Source organism: Psammomys obesus, unplaced genomic scaffold (genome assembly GCF_907164565.1).
Source record: "Psammomys obesus unplaced genomic scaffold, mPsaObe1.curated_primary_1811, whole genome shotgun sequence".
Classification (NCBI taxonomy): Eukaryota; Metazoa; Chordata; class Mammalia; order Rodentia; family Muridae; genus Psammomys; species Psammomys obesus.
Window position 1 is genome coordinate 4,798,094 of NW_026596088.1, and position 18,968 is coordinate 4,817,061.

Below are 18,968 nucleotides of genomic sequence, written 5' to 3' on the forward strand. Positions count from 1 at the left end.
GGTGGGAAACATGGTGTTCAGCAGTCCTGGCTCTTCTTGCCAAGGAGGCTTCCGGGAAAGCCCAGGTGAGGCGCACACCAGCATGAGAGTGGGATCTTTCTCCCTGGGACTCCACTAAGCTAATCAATTACAGAGCTGCATGTGTCCTGACTGGGTCAGACACTGTCCTTCTGCCTCTTAAACCCAGGAGAATTAAGCATCCCATGGCTAATTTTGGAACAAAGGAATATACAATTTGCTTAGGGAAAGGCTCTCAACTTGAAGATTGGCTAGGACTGGGAAGCAATCTTGTATGTGTCTTTTTTTTTCCCCTGCCATTTGTGTGTGTGTAGTAAGCACCATGACATATGTATATAGAGCTCAAAAGGACACCTGCGGGAGTACTTTCTCTCCTTCTGTCACATGGGTCTGGAGTTTTGCTTCATGTCTTTAGGCTTGGCAGTAAGTGTCCTTCTTGAAGAGCCATCTCACCAGCCCACCATCTTATTAATGTCATCGTCATGGAGTCAGGGTCTCTCACTGACACTGGAGTGCACTGATCCAACAAGATCAGCTGGCTAACAAGCCACACTATCCTACTGTCCCTACCTCCCCAGGCCTAGGATTACAGGCTCATGCTGCTCTGCCCAGCTTTTTATGTGGGTACTAGAGATCCAAATTCAGGTCCTCTCCCCAGACCTACCTCTTAAATAGGCCCTCTGAAAAAAAGTGGAGACTGAGGTTAGAGCAATGTTTGTCCCAGATCTCAGCTTCATGCTTTTCTCTAAGACAGGGGTAGCTGCAGGGCTACAAAAGGCCACCAATGCTCTGGATAACAATGAACTACAAGAATTCAGAGCCCCTCCTCTGAATATAGGCTTCTTATCTGGCATTATCTGGTAAAAGACATTTACCTCTGTCTTTTATAATCCCATGAGTTGGCTCCTGAAGGAAGGAATAGGATCCTCACTTGGGTTAATGCTCCAACTTCTAAAACCGTAAAATCTAGAGAGGAAGTTATGGACATATGAAACCCATACATAAACAAAACTGATAAGAGAAAGCATCAACTACAATAACTGTAACTGGGTTAAATCTCCTTATTAAAAGAACTCAAGTGACACTGCTGAGATTCAAGTTTCATCTTTTAGGTCCCTTACCTCAACATTGTCTCTGTTCTGACCTTTCCATGGCTTCAAGATTTTCACAGTAATCGTGTCCTTGCGACCTCTTAGTTTCATGTTAAGGGGGAAAGAACCTTTGAATTTGTCTCTACCCTTTGTAGGCATCTGCACTCATTTGCGCATAGCTGTATGCAGATGATCATTATATGTAGATGTGTATATACGTATCATATAAATGTTATATTTATATGATATATAATATATACATTGTATAATTTATATTATATAAAATGATAAAACAAATCTTAAAAATTTACATATAGGGCAGTGGAGATAAATCAGTGGTTAAGAGTGATTATTGCTCTTTCAGTTTTGGTTCCTAGCCCACTTCAGGCAGCTTACCAACTGCCTATAACTGATGTTCTCACCTGGCTTCCACGAGTACCTGTATACAGGCGGTGCACACGCATGCACATAAAAATAAAATTTAAAATATTTTTTTAAAAATTATATCTAGGCCTGAGGAGGTGGCTCAGTGGGTAAAGTGCTTGATGTGTAAGTATGAGGAGTAGAATTTGGATCTACGGCACCCAGGCAGTACCAGGTGGGTATGGGTATGGTGACTTCTCCACAACCCCCCCACAGCCCCAGCACCTGGCAGGGAGAGGCAGAGGCTCCTCAGAGCATGACGGCTAGCCAGACTAGCCAAACCAGTGAACTTTAGGATCGAGAGACCTTGTCTCAAGATATAAGTTGGCTAGTGAACAAAGAAGACACCTGATGTTAACCTCGGGCCTCTACACACATGTCCACACATGTGTGCACCTATATGGATGTTCACACACGCTTGTGTGTGTGAACATATCTGTTTATACCTATCTTTGTCTTCCTATGTCTATGTCTGGGCTGATGACAGATCCCATTTATTTTTTTTCCTATTAAATTAGAATGTATTAACAATGACTTGCTTTTGAATGAGGCAGCAATGTGTGCTGGTCCCAGCAGCTGGTTCCATACCAACCTAGAGGTGGTGGTGAGATTTCATTAGTGCCTAAGGATGCGCCTTACTCCAAGGCTGAAAGGTTAGATGTTTTAACTAGGCAGGTAGCTGGCTGCAAATAAGTTTCTAGTGTGTTTTTCTTTGGGTTTATCCCTGGATAGAACATCTTCACATTTGCTGGCATTTTGTATGGTTAAGTACATCCCAGATATGTCAAATAATGTGCTTTTTTTTTTTTTTTTAAACCAAAGGGCAAAGAAGCTGAGCGTTAGGAAAGTACCTGCCCCGTTGCCAAAGCCTCCTGCTCTGAGTTCAATTTCCTGGCGTCTTATCCTCAGTACTGAATGTCCCATTATGCCAGTTTGTCTTTCCAAGCCACTCACCACGGAGTGTTGACACACCACTTGAAATCAGAGATAACATTTCTTCCCGTCTCTGACAATGACAAGGATCAGGCCTGTGATTTTTTTTTTTTTGGCATTGTTAATACGATATAAAAACTGTAACACCTCTTTCCTTTCAATTATTCTCATGAATATTATTCTCATTGGACATCTAATGTGTGTGAGTGTGAAAAAGCATGAGTCACACCACCTGTCGATTCACAGAATACATGGAAAAGACACACCCTCTAGGGAGGAGGGCAGTGTCAACAATCTTCACCATCTTCAGTGCCTGCTTAAAATCAGTCTGTGAACTTTTAACAGGAGCTGCTGGCCAGGTAGCTCGCTGAGGCCCAACGAGATGCTAGCAAAGCCATCCAGAGACCATGTGTGTTGTGTATGAATGGTGCATGCATGTGAGTGTCTTTGCCTCTATGTCCTTATATATTTTGCCCTGATGGCACAAGGCTAACCCATGGATTGGAGATGAGGTGTTCAGCTGTCCTAGCCAACTCCGCCCCAAAGTGAACTCAGCCAAAGTCATGTGAGCTACAGGCATGACCCACAGCCGTGGGCAGGCTTCATGTAGCTTGACTATTGGGTTCGCAGAGGGCCTTATGTTAATGAAGGCCCCGTGCTTGAGTTAATGCTCTCTAGGCATCATCTTGAAAGTCTTAATAATTTTTGAATAAGGGAGTTTCATTTCTTCTTCTCCACTGGGTGCTTTAGAGTATGTGGTTGAAACACCAGCATCTGAACTCTGACTCCCGGGTCTGCCCAGCTGAGATGCGAAGGACCACCTCCCCACTCTACAGACACCCACAGGCACAGCCTTGTTCCTTCAGTGGCTTGTGTTGTGTTGCCACACTGTAGCTATATGCAAACTAAATCCTTCTTAGGCAGACGTACAGTCCGTCCTCCTTCAGCCGAATCTCGATATGCTTCTTCTGTAAATAAATATTTATCTTCTATTTTTGGTTGTGAGCCTAGCCTTTAATGTCTTAGCCATCTCTCCAGCCCAATATTTATTCATTCATTCATTCATAGTGTGTGTGTATGTGTGTGTATGTGCGTGTGTGCATTTGAGTTCATGTCTGGGTAGTGTACCATGCGCATGCAGTACTCAAAGAGGCCAGAAGAGGGTGTCAAATTTCCTGCAACTGGAAAGTACAGGCAGTTGTGAGCCACCATATGGGTGCTGGGAATCAAACCTGGGTCTGAAAGAAGAGCCAGTGCTGTTGACCCCTTAGCCACCTCTCTGGCCCCTAGAATACATTCTAATTTTTGCCATGTCTCAAAAAACAATTGATTTCATGAAAAAAAAAAAAAACAGCAAAATAGCCTCTGGGATTTGGTTCTAGTGATCGCTATCCCTCAGAATTATCAAGTTTTTTCCCCCTTCCCTGGCACACAGGATTGAACCTTGAGTCTCCCCCACGGCTGAGAAAGTGCTCTACTGAGCTGTACGCTTAACTATATTTTTAATTTTCTTTTTTTTATGTATTTTTTATTTTTTATTATTAGTTACATTTTATTAACTCTGTATCCCAGCTGTATCCCGCTCCCTCATTACCTCCCAAATCCTCCCTTCCTCCCTCATCTTCTCCCTGCCCCTTTCCAAGTCCACTGATAGGGGGGACCTCCTCCCCTTTCATCTGACCCTGTTTTATCAGGTATCTTCAGGACTGGCTTCAAAGTCCTCCTCTGTGGCCTAGCAGGACTGCTCCTCCCTTGGGGGGTGGGGAGGTCAAAGAGCCTGCCCTTGAGTTCCTGTCAGAAATAGTCCCTGTTCCCCTCACTATGGGAAACCAATTGGTTACTGAGCTACCACGGGCTTCATCCGAGCAAAGGTTCTAGGTTCCATCCATACATGGTCCTTGGTGGATATATTTTTTATTTTGAGATAGGATCTTACTATGTTGCCAGGCTTGCTTTGAGCTCACTCTGCAGCCAGGCAGGCCTTAAACCTGCATTTTTTTTTTTTTTTTCTGCTTTAGTCTTCCAAACAGGATTGCAGACCTGTGCCACCAGGCCCCACTCAGTGCTACCTGGAATGAGATTTTTCTCTACCCGTGGCTTCTCGCAGGGGACACTGTGCTGGCTGGCGGTGTAATGACCGTGTTTGTTCGACATCTGCCAGCTAACCCTACCCGTACACTTTGCTTTCTCTCTCGGCATTTTTGTTGCTGTTGTGGTTTTGTTTTGACTTTGGTTTTCCCATGTAGCCCAGGCTAACCTACAACTCCCAACCCTCTGGCCTTCCCCTCCTGAGTGCTGGGATGACAGGTGTGTTGCCATGCTGACTCTCCCAGCATTCTATGCGCGCACGCTCATATGTGAGGGCCGGTATGTGTTTGCCATGGTGTACATGTGGAGGTCAGAGGGCAAGCTCAGTTTGAGGCAGGGTCTCTTGCTGATCACTGCTGTGTAAGGCAGGCTCACTGGTCAGCATTTCCTGGGTTTTCTCTTGTCTCTCCTCCCATCTCACCACACGGAGACTTGGAATACAGATGCTTGATTACTGCATTTGACTTAATGTGTGTGTGGGGGGCCCGTCTAGAGATGTGAACTCTGCCCTCATGCTTTTCAGCAATTGCTTTATCCACTGAGCCATCCTCCACCCAAATCCCACCCCAGTTCTGCTGGATTTTTATTTTTGTTTGTTTGTTTGTTTGTTTTTAAGGCAGGGTCTCACTACGAAGCCCCAGATGGCCAGGAACTCGTAAAGATCAGCCCGCCTCTGCCTCCAGACTACCGGAATTAAAGGCATGTGTCCACCACGCTCTGCCTTTCTACTGTTGTTTCCTCAGTTAAACATGAATTATGGGGACCATGAGATGGCTCAGCAGGTAAAGACGCTTGCCACCAAGACTGACCTGAGTTATTCTCTGAGACCCTCATGCTAGAAGGAGAAAAAAACTCCCACAGAGTTGTCCGCTCACCTCTGCATGGCCATCGTGACATATGGAAGCCTGCACATGTGTGTGTGTGTGCGCGCGCGCACACACACACACACAAACAACTAATAAATATGTAATAAAAATAAAATCAGTGAATTAAGTTGTGTTTTACATTTGGGTGATTATCAAACTAGAAACTGAACACCTTTTTTCGTTTAAGGACAGGGACAACCCCACAGCTTTGACCACACCGGGGAAGCTCTGGGCAACTGAGCTCCAGCTTATTTTGCATTTGGCTGACTGAACACTGGTTGGTCACGCAGGTAATCCCTTTTTGGAAATGATGTGAAATCTCTGGCCAAGTCACGCAGCTACCTAACAAAGTTGCTAATGGGAGATACGGTGCAGAAAATCTCTTGTTCAGTGAAATCCAATTTCCAGATCTCCGCAGCCGTGTTTCCCATTCACACTTCCCCTACCAGCTGCTCTGGTGAAATCATCACATCACAGATGATCTGGAAGTCCTGTTCTCTCATTAAGCTTCTTCGGCGATGGTTGCAACTATTTTTATCGTGTGCTTTTACACTCCAGTGAACCACATTTTAGTCATTAATCTATTTTTGTTAATCAGAGCCACAACACAACATAGTAGTAACAAAAAGCAAATTTTACATGAGTAAACAATGACATGCAAACGATAGAGCTAAGCTAGACTATGTCTTACTAACCGAATTCCAGCTATATCCTGCTAAAGACTGTCCATCTTGAAGCCGGTTAACAGGAGGACGAATCGAGTTTTTTATTTTCTTGGCCATTTCAAACTTACGAAATGCTTAAGCAGAAGCCGCAAAACTACAAGGCTATTTTACAGACATGTTGGTCCCATTTTAGAAACACTGACTCAGAAGACAAACATCCAGAGCTGAGGAGATGGTTGTTAATAAAGCCCTTGCTGCATGAGCAGTTCAAGCCCCAGAATCCACATAAGAAGTTGCCATGGTGGCACTGGTGAGTGTGCACTCCGCACGAGTGAGGTTGGAGGTGGAAATCGGCACCCACAGAGATTGGGGGACAAGTTCCTGACGTTATTCTTTCCTTCCTCCACATGGGTCTCTCAGGCTAACTCAAAGCCTTACTTTTGGTAGGTACTCTTATGTGCTGAGCTATCTGGTCAACCCCCTTTTGAACTCCTGAAGCTGAGCTGGCCCGCCTCCTACCTTGTTTCCTGTATCTTCCTCTCTCCTTTCCTTCCATCCATGTTTTGTCTCTCTTCTTACAAATCACCCCTGCAGGGCCATGTGGTGACACCATCCGCTCTGCCCAGAGAACTGAATTTCCACCTCTGTGGCTACCTCGTCCGCTAAGTGCGGAACATGTTCTCGGCTGTTTCTCTTTTGTCATCCTGTGGACTTTAACACACCCTTTATCATCCAGTTACAGAGCTGTCTCTGCCAAGGTACATCCGTGGTTGTTACCTTGGCTGCAGTATCAGCCTAGATTTTTTTTTCTTTCACTTCTCCATATAAAAGTGTGAAAATGTCTAGAGTGACAGCCGAGTTAAGTATCCCAGTAAAACAGAACGGAATCTACTTCGCTGACTGTTCCCTGGCCTCTCATTACTCAGCTCTGCTCATTGACGTATGCCTCAATGAATAGGCAATTCCTTACCTTCTAATGTTCTTCTCAGGCAGTAGGGGAACAGAATTAACTCTATTATAGTCACTAGTTAACTTCATGAGACAAAATGAATATATTCCATTCTACCCTCCCGAACTTACTTACTGAGAGCGAGACCCACAACAATAGGGGAAGTTTCTAAATTCCCTAAGTCCAAATCATAGAGCATTGCTTATAAAGACATAAAAAAACAAAATCCTATCATGGTGACAGGACTGTTTTGTTTGTTTGTTTTTTCTTATTCTCTATTTCTTTCTCTCTCTCTTTTTTTTTTTTTTTTTTTTTGGTTGTTTGAGACAGGGTTTTTCTGTGTAGCCCCTGGATGTCTGGCCAGTAATATGTAGATGCTTGGTAGACCAGGAGATCCACCTCAGACTCGGAGATCCACCTGCCTCTGCCTCGCAAGTACCTCAATTAAAGGTGTATGCCACCGCTGCCCAGCAACAAAACTGTTTCTTTAGCTCTGATGATAATTAAAAAGCCTTTTGGGGGTGGGGAGATGGGGAAGACGGCTTAGCGGTTAAGTCCACTTTCCCCTTGGTGCAGAGCACCTGGGTGTCATGGCCAGCATGTACATGACGGCTCACAATTGTCTGTAAATCCGGTTCCAGGGGCTCCGACACCCTCTTCAGGATTACAGGGGCATGTTGCATGCAGACAGTGCACGTACATACATGCAGACAAAACACTCTTACACACGCCACAGAAACAAATAAAGCTTCATTTTAAAAAGGAAGGTTTTAGGGGTGGGGCTGTTGTTAAGTAGCAGAGTTCTTTGCCTAGCATGGACAGGCTCTTGGTTCTGTCTTCGGTGCTGAGAAACAGAAAACAAACCTATCAGTCAATCAATTATACTCTGAAGAGAAAGTAGTGATTTAACACAGTGGTCTCCAAATTCGTCTGGAAACTCCCTCCGGCAAGCTACATTTTGAACCTGAACAGACGTGTTTGTTTACAGCGCGTATCTGTGTACCACTCAGCAACAGCCAGCATATCACAAACCATCGTGAAATATAAAGTCAACCAAGGCTCAGAGACCATGCAGAAAAGAGGGGAGAAACATTTAAAGAGCTACAGGCTGGAGAGAACTGGAGTGAAATAATAGCTCCCTGACAGGGCTGCTGCCCTCATGAACTCACAGCAGGTAAGGTTGTCTTGTGCACACGACCTACAAAAGGTCAAGCCAGTCAGCCGTCCCGCAAAGGGGGGAGGGGCTCAGGAGCCCCCACCCCTAACTGAGGCGCAATGGATAGTTGATGGCTTCTGGGGGAAGATAAGGCAGTTTTCTTTAAGAGCATGGCTCTTGGTAGGGCAACCACGCTCCGGCGGGAGACCACACATGTGTCACAAATTTAGACCTAGTAGATGAATAAAAAAAAAAAAAAGAGGGGGGGAGACACAAAATTGGGAGGGTATGAAGAAGTGAGGGTGGATCTTGGAAGAGTTAGGAGAAAGAATTGGGGGGGTGAGTATGATCAAAATATGAAATTCTCAAAGAATTAAAATATTAACTAAAGTTAATGATGATCCCATGCACAATTATATAAATATATGGCAGTTCCATTATTTTCCTCCCCTGCCCCAGTGGATCATCTCTGGCACCTGCTGGGCATATGTGTCTGCATCTCTTATGTATTCAACATTGTATCCAATATCCTCAGGATGTTCTGTCTCACTCACTCGGTCATTTTTAACCACCTGGAGTCTCAGCTGCTTCCCCAGCCAGATGGGAATAATACTACATATCTCAATATTGTGGGGGTAAAGTCACGTATTCAACAAATAACTAGGACTGGGGATGGGAAAGCAGTTCCTAGCATGGTCTACCATGAGTAACCCAGAAAACAGACAAAAGGAAAAAAAATGCTATCAAGGGCTATTGAGGGGCGCCTAACCTGTGGCCTACATGCTCCTTGTGTCCTGGGATAGCTAAAATTGAGGTTCAACACATTTGTAGAATGTCAGTGTCAAAAATTTGGGGCCGAGAGGATTTCTCAGAGGGTGAAGTACTCGCTGAGTACTTCAGCCCTGAGGACCCGAGTCAGAATCCACAATGCCTACATAAAAAGTCAGGCCCACAGTTGTGACCCCCGACTAGAAAGTGAAGACAGGAGGATCCCAAGGGCTTGCTGGCCAGGAAGTCCAGACATCAGTAAGATCCAGGTCCAACAAGAGACCCTCCTTCAAAACGCAGGGTGAAGAATGATGGAGAACACCAGCATTGACTTTTGGCCTTCAGATGCAGGGGCACGCCCTTCCCTTTTATACCAATTGAACACCCCCGGTCAGAACTGAATATACAACCAAGGAAAGCATCGGGATTAGTGGCTGGCACAAAGTGCTCAACAAGATCTTCCTGTAGTTATTCCTGACAGATGAGCCCAGTCAGACCCTTTGGTACAGCACAAACACAGAGAAAATCAAACACCTGCAGCTCATCTCCTGAACCGATCACAGGAAGTAGTCAGAGATAGTTTCATCTTCTCAGCAGGCGTGTCTGAAGGACAGAGGAGAAGTAAAGGCACTGCAAGGGGAAGACAGGCTCCAGAGTCACACATCCCGGGTAGGAGCTAGGTGACCTTTTATTACAGTACACAGGCTCACAGGAATCGCTGCACACATCTATCACATGAACATAATTGTTCCTTGTTATCAGCGAGGGATTCTCTTTAGCCCTTTACCCCAGATCCCCAAATCTGCAAATGCTGAGATCCATTACATAAAATGACACAGCATTTTCATATAAGCTACAACTATCTTTCTGTGCATTTTGTTTTTTAATTTTTGTTCTTGATACTGATAGGGTTTCACCACGTAGCCCAGGATAACCTGGAACTCCCAGTCCTCCTGCCTCAGCATTCTGTGTGCTGGGATTACAAATGTGCATCACATCTGGCTTCATAGATTTAATGAGATCACTTAAGGAACCCATGGCATATAGAAGGTTTAAGAAACAGTGAGTTGGGACTGGGTGGTGGCTCAGCTGGTAAGGGCTTTTGCACCAAGCTTGATGCCCTGAGTTCAAAGACCCAGATGGTAGAAGAAAAGAACCAACTCTTAATTTGATTCTTTAAAAAGAACCATTGATGTACACACACAGTGAACATACATGCAGGCAAAATACAATATTAAAATGAAACAAATAAAAATTAGAAAAAAAACCCCAATTGGATTAACATACCATAAGGACTGAAATATACATCTTTCTACAATCATAAAAATATATAATATAAAACATCTTTCTATAATTAAAGAGATAATATGTAATTATTGTATATGTAATATGTAATTGTAATATACAATATGTATATGTAATATGTAATCTCTATATTATATACAATATAAAATATTATATAATAGAAAATATGAAAGGTATTGTGTCTAATATGAAATGTATAAAATAATTACATATTGTATAAAGTTAATATATAAATATATAACTATATTATCTCTATAATTACAGAAAGATGCTATCAAATTTCTCTCCATCCAGAGAATGCAAGCACACAAAAATTCTTATAGACTTATATAATATAATTCACATATATAAAACTGTGAATTGTGGGACTGGAGAGGTGACTGCTCGCTGAAAACTGCCTCGGGCAGGGGTGATAGTTTTTGCCACTTGTAAAAACATCCTAGTTCGGACTCTGAGAAAGTATAAATAATTAAAACATGAGGGGTGGAGGCTGGAGAGATGGCTTAGTGGTTAAGAGCACTGCCTGTTCTTCCAGAGGACCCGGTTCAATTCCCAGCACCCACTTGGCAGCTCACAACTGTCTGTAACACCAGTTTCAAGGGATCTGACACCTTCACACTAATGGACATAAAATAAAAGTTAAATCAATAAATAATAAAAATATAAAAAAAAAAAACCATGATGGGCAAATGCGCAGAAAACAACAACAACTTATCAAAACAGGGAGAAGCTCAGTGTCCAAGTGGGTTCCCTAGTAATGGGAACAAGAACTATCTCTAACATGAACTGATTGGCCTGCTCTTTGTTCACCTCCCCCTGATGGGGGAGCAGCCTTACCAGGCCACAGAGGAAGACAATGCAGCCACTCTTGATGAGACCTGATAGGCTAGGAGGACCTCCCCTACCAGTGGACTTGGGGAGGGGCAAGGGAGAAGTTGAGGGAGTGAGGGTAGGGTTGGGAAGGGAGGTGGGAGAGGGCTATAGATGGGATACAAAGTGAATAAACTGTAATTTGTACTAAATAAATAAATAAATATGTAGAAAACAAACAAACAACAACAACAACAAAAACTGGGAGAAAGCTCAAGTCTCACATCTGCTACAAACAGTGAATCCACATTTGTAACTTTTCTCTGAAGTGAACTCTAAATCCTAAGAGTTTTACTAACAAATTGGTTTTTTAAAAGATTTATGTGTTTGCAAGAGTGCCTGCATGGAGTTTATGTGTGTCACATGCATGCAGCACCCTACAGAGGCCAGAAAAGGGTGTCAATCATCTAGACTTAGAGCTGCAGGTAGTCATGAGGGCACTAGGAGGGCCTTCACTGTGAGGGCACTAGGAACCGAGGTCTGGGTAAGAGCAGCCTTTCTCTTAACCAGCGAGCCTTCTCTCTAGCTCCCCCACCCCCAACCCCGACTAGAAAAGTCTATTCAGGGACATACCCAGGGAAGAAATCTACCAACCCAACCCAAACTTCTTCAAGAAAACTATAAGACAACATGAACATTTCCAAATTCATTTTCTCGGGGCGGCACAAGCTTCTTAGCCACATCCGGTAAGTTAGGAGCGAAATTACAGGGATATTCCTCTCCTGAACACAGAGCAAAACAATATATACATTTAGAGCAATTCAAACCTGGAAATACAATACAGCTAGGAAAGACCCAGTTACACAAAAGGATGCGACTATGTGATCACGGCAAAGCTGAGACCACCTTGGGAACTCCTGCCTAGCGTCTCAGAGCTGGACATCACTCACTACTCTAGAAGAGTGAAACAGAGGAATCATGTTAGAATTCCAGAAGACAAAACTCCTTAACAACAACCAAACCCTTGGGCAGCCATGTCCAACTTCGTAATGACAAGCTCTTTGCCTCTGAGGTCAGGAGACAAGGATAATTGGTTTTGTTTCTGTTATTTTACCGGAAGCCAACAAGGAATTAAGAGGAAAAGAGATTAAGAGGCGTAGGAACCGGAAAGGAACGGCAGCTCTTGGCAGAGAGAGAGCCGTTTGCTTCTCCTCATGCAGAGTTGAACCGATGCGTGTTCTGCGACCCAGGACCTCTCCCTGTGTGCACACAGCCGGGAGACACCCCTGCGTCGGTGTGACCTAAGCCAGGCACGGGAATTCGTATAGTAGCCTTGTTCGAAGGGCAGTAAACTGGGGAAAGATCCCGAATGCCAGCCAAGAGCAGGTGATCGGCTGTGCCCTGTGTGTCGCTGGTGGGGATGAGCAGATTCTACAGCTACTGTCACCGACGGGGGCAAACCTCACAGAGAGCCGGAAGAACGCCTCTGTCGAAACTGCACTCACAAAAGGCTGTAAGCAGTGAGATAAGATATTCCTCAGGAATACACGTGGGTGATAAAAGCAGGCAGAAATGTTATTACAAATGTCAAGACAAAGCAGCTGCCAGGGAGGACAATCAGCCGCTGTGACAGACCTCCTGAGGTAGTGGCTCCAACACAGGCCTCCTGGCGCTTCAGGCCACACGCCTACAAGTCTGTACGTACTGTGGTATGCCCCATTTCAACATGTTCTCATTCTTCTTCCTTTAAATGATTTTTAAATTTTTATTTTATGTGTGTGAGTGTTTGCCTGCAGGCACATATATGTACCAACGTGTGCAATATTCAAGGAGTCCAGAAAGAGGCCCTGGATCTCCTGAAGCTGAAGTTCAAAGCGAATGAGCCGCTGCGTGTGTGTGTGTGTGTGTGTGTGTGTGTGTGTGTGTGTGCGCTGGGTATCAGACCTGAGTCCTCTGGAGGACTGCCTCATGTTCTCAACCACTGAGCCATCTCTCCAGGCCCCAAAACATCTTCTCAGAAGTACTTCCCTTTAGATCTTGTCACTAGTTTACAAAAATACAATGGGCAAGAGTATTGTATTAAATGGCGCCATGATTGACAAGAGTTCGGACTGGGCCCAGTGATTTTATTAACACAGAATTATAAGAAGAAAAAAAAAAAAGAAGAATTAAAGAAGGTGGTAAAGAGGTATCCTAACCAACCGCTACCTACTTACAGCTTATTTAACTATTCAAACTGATAACAGATTAAGTGACAGATGAGAGTTGCCACTATGCACATACTAACTAAGCTCAAAGTAAGGACTTACTCTTGATTTGGTCGGATGTGGTGACGGCACAATAGTCACGTTCAAAGGAGGCAGGGAAGTCTTGGAGCTGGAAGCATAGGTGCATAGGAGAGGGACTGCCTATCTTGTGAGAGGCCTAGGCTCAATCCTAGCAGTGAAAATAAAATTAAAGCGTTTTACAGAAAATTAAGAGAGGTAGTTACAAATTTATATGTAGGGCTGAGCGTGGTAGCTCCCATAACTTTAATCCCAACACTCTGGAGGCAGAGGCAGGCAGAGCTCTGTGGTCGAAGGCAGCCCTGTCTACATAGTGAGTTCTAGGGCAGCCAGAGATAGCAGAGTCTCAAAACAAAACAAAACAAAAAAGACAGAAATAAAAACAAAACAAACAAACAAAAAAAACCAAATGAGAAAAACCTATATGTTAAATTACATCATACCTAAGACTTGATTCAAAATAATCTGGCATGGGAGGGGTGATGTGGAGTGAAGATTGCCTATGAGCTGAGAATTACTGAAGGTAATAACGGTTTTGTAGGTTTTAACTATATTATCTGTACGGGTATGTTTTCACTTTTGAGTAATAAAATATAAAATAAGAGCCAGGGGCAAGCCAGAGGAGGAACAATGGGTAAAATCAAGAACTGCTCTGTAAGGAGAAAATAAGGAGTGTGGGATTTGGGGTTCGCTATCTTATCTTGCTCACAACAGCATCAGGTTTTGTTTTGGTTTTTTTTTCCAGCAACAGCCCAGACCTGCATTTCTCAGGCTTCAGTGTGCTTATGAATCACCTGAGGCTCCTGCGGTACTGTGCGTGGAGATGGAGAAGGCTGGGGGGTGGGCCTGGACGGCAGGTGACACAGATTGAACTGATGCTCCCAGGGAGCTATCTGGCAGAACTCAGTCACTTCCGGTTGGGTGTGGTGGTGTGTGCCTCTAATCCTAGTACTCAGAAGGCTGAGGCAGGGGGATGTCACATTCCAGGCCAGCCCAGGATGCAGCTCTTTTGACTCACTGTAGCTTCTATCGATTTCAGAGTTCCCTTCTTCCCTATCACCCCTTCCTGCTCCCATTCTTAGTCTGGTCTGGTAGACTCTATGACTCACCTTCCTTCCAGTTCCTGGTAGCCCTGCCCCTTTCTTTCTTTGTGTGTGTGTGTGTGTGTGTGTGTGTGTGTGAGATTTTTCAACCTGACTTCTGCCATGGCCAGGTACTTGGCCCCAAGCAATTAAATGTTCCTGGAGACAAGTGTGCCATTTTAAACACATCTCTCTGCTCTTAACCAGCATTTTGTTCTGCTGAGTGACCCCTCCCCCACCCTGCTTTATCACACTCACTGTCCTCTTTAAAACGACCTGTATCTCGACCACATGCTGCCCGCCTGTACGGCTAATACACCAAACTGCCTCCATCCTTTCCCTGCCCCTGCCCCTCAAAGCCACATTCTTGTTGCCCCAGGACTTTTGTATGTACTGTCATTGTGTGGAAATAGAAATGAAATAGAGTTCTAGCTGCATCAAACTTCATTTTAAGACATCTCAAAAAAAAAAACCTTCTTGGCTATTCTCTGTAATGTGAGGACAGCCTCCTGTGCCACACCCATCTAAGATCTTTCCCAATCAAATATGCAGGCCCTTGTTCGTCCTTACTATAAGACAGGGTATAAAACAGATTCATCCTTATGCACAAAACTGGCCTTATAGTCCCTCTTGGCTTCAGTTCTTCCCGATTATTGTAGAGGCATTACCCAGGTGTGTGTGTGTGTGTGTGTGTGTGTGTGTGTGTGTGTGTTTGCTCACAGGTGTGCGTACATGTGAGTCATGTTGGGTGTTTCACCTTCATCACTGTCCATCTTTAGTTCTTGAACAAGGTCTCTCATTGAGCCTGAAGCTCTTCCATCCAGCTAGACTCCCTGGCCACTGAGATTGAGGAATCTGCCTGTCTATGTCCCTACTACCATCCTCCCGTGTTGGGGGTCACAGGAGCATGTCACCAACCCCAGCTCTTTATACAGTCTCTGGGAAGCTGAACTCAAGTCCTCACGCTTCTGTGGTGGGCACTTTGCTGACTGAGCCATTTCTTCAGCCCCAAGCTTATCTACTGGAATACATGTAAGTAAGTCTGAAAAAAAAATAGACATATTATTTTTAACTTCCCCTTTCAAGGGATGCATTTCTCCCAACTGTGTAATTTGTTTAGGCCAATGGGCAGGAGCAGCAGCAGTGCAGGTAGGGGTTTGAGAACAGCTGCAGACTGAGTTTTCCCCTTTCTGGCTGCTGCTGGGACCTAGCCATCCTATGAAGAAGACTGGATATGGAGATAAAGAGCTCAGACCATTTGTTTACTTTTTTCTGTTTTATTTTTGGGAATTTCATACATGTATACAATATATTATGTTCTCATTTACTCCTTATCCCTCTCCCATTTCTGCTGACCTCTTCTTTTTCCCAACTCATCCTCCTCATGTTGAGGGTTGGTCTGATGCTGGTATTTTGATGCTAATTACTGGCCCTCAACATTTAGTTATTGCCTGGATACACCCATCCTTGTTGTGTAAACCTGCCTAAGACATTATTCCTTATTGATTGATTAAAAGGCCTAAAACCTGGGCAGGGCAGGCATGGCTAAGGTTCCCAGGCTTTGGGAACTGGAGAATCATGGGAAACAGACAGAGGGATGGGAAGGAAGGAAGAAGAAAAAGGCCATGATAGGTTAGCATGGAGAAAAAAAAAAAAACCATGTAGGCTGGGAGAAAGAACTCCAAGGATGGCATGGATGGGAAAAAAAAAGTTCCAAATATAACCAAGTATTCATAAGATTATGGATGGAAGGAAGCCCCGCTGAGGATGGCTAAGGAGGATGGCATTGGATGGGGGCTGGGAGGTGGACGATGAGGTTATTGAGACAGTGTAGATGAAATATCTGCCCAGCCCAAGGTAAACGAGGCCATTATAAAATTTAACAGGTGTCTGTGTCTTACTAATTGTGCTAAGCCGGTTAAATAATACCGCCATGATAATCATAGGGCAAATAACAAATAATTATAGCCTAACAATAAACATTTATTACCACCTACCTTTTTATTTACAACAACAGCACCCTCCTACTTCCATGTCGTGTGTGTGTGTGTGTGTGTGTGCATGAAGGGTTTATCCAGCTACAGTTGCTGTGTGTTTACAGTTGCAATGGTGATGCCATACCCAGAAGATAGCCTATCACAACACTCCTCCTCTTAGGCTCTTTCTACCCACTGGGCCTTGGAGGGAGTGCTACAGATGACCCATCACAGGCTAAGCACTCAGCAGTCACTTGTTCTCATCATCTGAGCCCCAGTTACCAGTCTCTGTTTCAACCGGAGTGTCCAGTCAGAAGGCCTGGTCAGTGTCAATGCCCTGCCGTTCTTCCTTCCCTGAGCACGACCTGTATTCCCAGCCAGCCTCCAGGCTGCCTAGCTGGACAAGCCAGTGCTGTCAAGCATAGTGCTGCTCACATCATCCCAGCTGCAATGGCCGACTCCCAGAACAAAGAGCTCCAAACCATCCTATTTTTAAGCCACTGCCTCGGAGATGGTTTGCAACCCAACACAAACTGGTTCCCTTCGTGGGGGTTTTTCTTCATGCTGCAAATCCAGCTCTATACTTTAAAGCTTCCATCTAAAACCCAAGCAAGGTCTACAACAGAGTCCTTTACAATCCAGAACACCCCAACTGGCACAGTCACAGCCACATGCCCTGCTCAGCCCACAGGCTTCTCACTGCTCTTCCAGGGACTGAGCTGGTCCCTTAGCCAGGCCTTTGCCCTTGTCTCTCCCTCTGGTCGGAGAGGTCATTTTGACGCTTCACCTTATTGGCTGACTCAGATCACATCATCTTGGAGGCCTCCTTAGACCATCTTTCCTTCAGCCCCACTTCTTGGGCTGAAATCTATATTCTATGTTTTCCTGGTTCCTTGTTATTTTCTTTCTTAGCAAAGACCCTGGTTTGAAACAATAGATTGCCTTGTGCAGTGACTTGCTTAATCTGGGTGTTTCTGTTTTGCGCCCGAATTTGTGCACAGAACTGAATGTTTCCGTTTTGTGCACAAATTTGGCCCCCAAACCTGCATGATACCTGTTGCATGGTAACTGTTGGCTGGCTGGTTTTCTGAGGCAGGTTACCATGATGGTTAACTGTGTAGTCCCTAGGGAGGAACTGCTGGGGCCCAAATCCCTGTTGATCATTTACTAGTGTGACCGTAAGCAAGGAAGCTAACTGGTCATTCTGTGCCTCGGTTTCCCTGTGGGGCTAAAGACGACACTCTTCCTGAGCTGCTGGGTGGACTGTGCTTTGTAGTTGTTTCTTGCTGAACAGACAGCTGCATGCCTGCAGCCACCTACTTGGCCCTGTGCCTATAGAGGCTGCCTCGACGGGACTCTCATGGGATGCACATCAGCTTCCCCCAAGGCTAGTTTCTCAGGCCAATCCTGCCTCCACGTGCAAAGGTAGGGCCTTAAACTCAGAGCAAGCTCTGTGAGCTACCCTGTGCGTGGTACTCGAGAATGCCCCTGGGCGCTGAATTGTGGCTCTGCCTGAAGCCTTGATGACTCCCTCAAAGTCAAATGTTTGGAGTCACAGAGATTCGCCTCCTGATGGCTGTCACCCTGCCTCCTGTCACCTGATGAGCCCAGGCTGGGCTGGCATCTGGGGGTTAATGGACAACCTTCAAACAACCCAGAGGCAACACCATTTGAGCTAAGGAAAAGCTGACAGGAGACCTTAGTGCATTCCCCGAGGCCAGGTCCTTAGGAACTGGCCTCTCCATTCCTGAACAGAAATGTCATAAAATTTAGGTATCTAAAACAAACAAACAAATTTGTAAAACAAGCTGAGAGGTGCCGCGCTGAGACAGGAAGAGAGGGAGAGAGAGCTAGAGCGAGGGAGGGGGAGAGAGAGAGAGAGAGAAAGAGGGAGAAAGAGGGGGGGTCATGAATAAGGGCCAGAAAAGAACAAGGTGAGAGGTGGAAAGGCTTAGAGGAGACAGAAGGAAAGAGTGGCAGGAGTCCGGTCCACCCCAGCAGAACCTAGCTTCGCAGGGCAGGGCCCAGAGCTTAGCTCCCCAGGGCCCCGGGTGCTTCCCCCAGCCCCCAGCTCCCTGCCACCCTGCCCTGGGAGGGTGTCCTGTGCAAGCTAATGAGACAGTTGAAGACAGCTTCCCATATAATTGTTAAAGTATTCAGCAACTTACCAGGCTGATAGTCAAAGGACTGCAGAATGTTGGGGGCACGACTCCTGGGGTGGGGGCCGCGCAGGGGCCTGGTCTCCAGGTACCCGGAGCTCACAGGCTGCAAAATGAAGAAGGGTTTTCCATTCGGTCGGGCACCAACGCAAAGGTAGAAAGAGCCAGACCAAAAGGGAAAGGAAAAGAGGGGAACCTGCGTGTGTTTTTGTATTTAAATTGTTTTTGAGCCCACGTAGCGCTGGGAGTCACATGCCGCCTCCAACATCACCGGAGCCATCACATGATACAGGTCCCCCATCATGTGATGAGAAAAATCTGCCTAACTTCAGAGGCCCCCCCATCCTTGTTCATAGACTGACAGCTGAAGTGCTTCTGGAAGAGGTCCCCCCCA

The 18,968-nt window shown here is 45.3% G+C and overlaps 1 protein-coding gene across 2 annotated transcripts in view; it reads right to left on the reverse strand.

The window, feature by feature from the left end:
* The window catches only part of Tnrc6a (trinucleotide repeat containing adaptor 6A), a 162,861-nt gene extending 144,107 nt beyond the window's left edge, over positions 1-18,754 (reverse strand). Inside the window, exon 1 of one of the 2 annotated variants that reach the window (XM_055627543.1) lies at positions 18,584-18,754. The gene's annotated coding sequence lies outside the window, so the exon portion shown is untranslated. The remainder of the gene's footprint in view (positions 1-18,583) is intronic. The other variant, XM_055627542.1, reaches the window with a different exon arrangement.
* Between the last annotated feature and the right edge of the window lie 214 nt (positions 18,755-18,968).